This window comes from Octopus sinensis, unplaced genomic scaffold, assembly GCF_006345805.1.
Source record: "Octopus sinensis unplaced genomic scaffold, ASM634580v1 Contig02522, whole genome shotgun sequence".
NCBI classification, from domain to species: domain Eukaryota; kingdom Metazoa; phylum Mollusca; class Cephalopoda; order Octopoda; family Octopodidae; genus Octopus; species Octopus sinensis.
The window spans coordinates 5,001-7,500 of record NW_021825761.1 but is presented as its reverse complement, the minus strand read 5'-3'; the positions used below and the strand labels follow the sequence as shown (position 1 = coordinate 7,500).

Below are 2,500 nucleotides of genomic sequence, written 5' to 3'. Positions count from 1 at the left end.
ACCCTGGTATCCATTGGGTACTTTTTCTATGGACCTCAACAAAACCAACCTCAACAAGATTAGAATTCAGATCATAAGGTTAAACAGCCAATGATTACAAACCATTTTATCTGTCTTCTACCATTTCTAACAGATGTACTGCCCTTTCCAGTCCACAACTCTAATAATAATAATAATAATAACAACAACAACAACAACAATAACAATGATAACGACGGTGATTATAATAATCCTTGCTACTATAGACATAAAGCCTGAAATTTTGTGGGCAGGGGCTAGTTGATTACATAGACCCCAGTAGTCAGCCGGTACTTATTTTATCGACCCTGAAAGGATGAAAGGCAAAGTCAAACTTGGTGACATTTGAACTTAGAAGATAATGAGCCAGAAGTGATGCTGATAAGCATTTGTCTAACATGCTAACAATTCTGTCAGCTTGCTGCCTTAGTAGTAATATTAATAGTAGAAGTAGTGTAGTAGTAGTAGTAGTAGTAGTAGTAGTAGTAAGTTGATCCTAGATAGTAATGATGGTTATGTATGTGTGTGTATATATATATATATATATATATATATATATATATACATACAGTGTAATGGGTAAATTGTTGCCATTTTATATTTTTAATTTTGCGCATGTGCATTGTTTGTTTTTGATTTTGTCGACTACACAGTATAGTAGGGTCAGTTGGGCACCGTCTGTAAGAAAAACAGCACCATGACGCAATTCACTCCGCCACAAATTTGGAAACGACATGCCGTGCTGCTTCGCATTTGGGCTGGAAGCTCTAATACGAACATTTCAGAGTGTTAGGGTGTCAATCTGAGAACAGTGCAGAGGATTTGGAAAGAAGTGGATGAGTTTAATGGTGACTACGAAGGTACGGCAGCTTGGAAAACTCATTCTTATAAGAAAAGAACTCCTGAATTTGTTGGTGAGATCCAGGCCATGATTGACAATGATCCCTCAAAGTCAATCAGGGACAACAGAGTGTCTGAGTTTCTTATCAGGCAAGTAGTGCATGAAAACATTTGGTATTCCTCATACAAGATGAGAAAGGGACAATTTTTATCCCAAGCCATCAAGGACAAGAGGAAAGACCATGCTACAAAGCTTTTGAAGAAACTCAAGCATCCCCTCCAACCGAACCTGCTTTGGTTTTTCTCCAGATGAGAAAAATCTCTGCCAGGATCGGATGGTGAACACACAGAACAACCGTTGGCTTGCCATGTCTCCAAAACATGTACCGAGAGTGATAAAAATCAAACATCCAGTCAACATCATGGTGTTTGGAGTGATCACCATCAACTACTCCACGGGGAATGAAAACTGAGAGGGGCGGGAGTGGGGAAAGGTTATAACTGCTTGCCACAGTAGGATACCAACCATAATGATGATGATGATAATGATGATGATAACCATGCCATAATAATAATAATAATAATAACAATGATTTATTACATAGGCATAAGGCCAGAAATTTTGTGTGGATGGGTGGGGAGAAGTGGGGGAAGAGTCGATTATATCGACCCCGTTTATTTCACTGGTACTTTATTTTATCGACCCTCCGCAGAACGATGACAGGTAAAGTTGGCCCTGGTGTGATTTGAACCCAGAATTGAACTAGATATCACGAAGTGTTTTGTGATGAAGCTCTACCAATCCTGACATCCATTTCAATACCAGTAGTAGTAGTAGTAGTAGTAATAATAATAATAATAATAATAATAATAATAATAATAATAATAATAATAATAGTGACTTCTAATATAGGCACAAGGCCACAAATTAAAGGGGAGGGAACGACTAAGTCAACTCCAATACTTGGCTGGTGCCTTATTTTATCAACCCCCATGACTTTCCACTTTCCACTCAGAACAATGAAAGACAAAGTTGATTGCAGTTTTTTTTTTTTTTGAACTCAGGACATAAAAAGGACATAACAACAAGGCATCTTGGTTGCCAAGCAACCGATCCTGACATGCACTTTCAAACCAATTATAATAATAATAATAATAATAATAATAATCAGTTTAGGTACACAAGAAAATGTTATAACAAAGAAACGAAAACTTTTTCTGTTTTTGTTTTTTTTTTTTTTCGCTTTTCAATTAATTAGCTCAGTTTTTCAATAATTAGCTCAGAATTCAAAGTCATTTGCATATTTTCTGAAGATGTAAAATAATTTCAAAACAATAGTATTTGACAAGGCAAAATGCCATTTCTTGAAGGAGAGGGGGGTGTATATACATACATAGGTATGTATATATTAAAAATATATAACCACACACCACATAACATACATATATATACATATATATATATATATATTATATATATTATATATATATATTACAGTCAGTTGATTCGGTTGCAATATATTACTGGTACTTATTTTATCAACCCCCAAAGGGATGAAAGGAAAAGTTGGTGCCCAGTAGGAATTGAACTAGGAATCAAGAGGGACGAACACAGAATACTGCAATGCCTTTTGTCAGTCTT

General features: G+C 35.8%; 1 long non-coding RNA gene across 1 annotated transcript in view; it reads right to left on the bottom strand.

Annotated features, from left to right (window-relative positions):
• Positions 1-2,500, bottom strand: part of LOC118760954 — a 9,370-nt gene that overhangs the window by 6,384 nt on the left and 486 nt on the right. The window contains exon 1 of the long non-coding RNA XR_004997060.1: positions 2,298-2,500. This exon is cut by the window's right edge and continues 486 nt beyond it. This is a non-coding gene — a long non-coding RNA (uncharacterized LOC118760954). The remainder of the gene's footprint in view (positions 1-2,297) is intronic.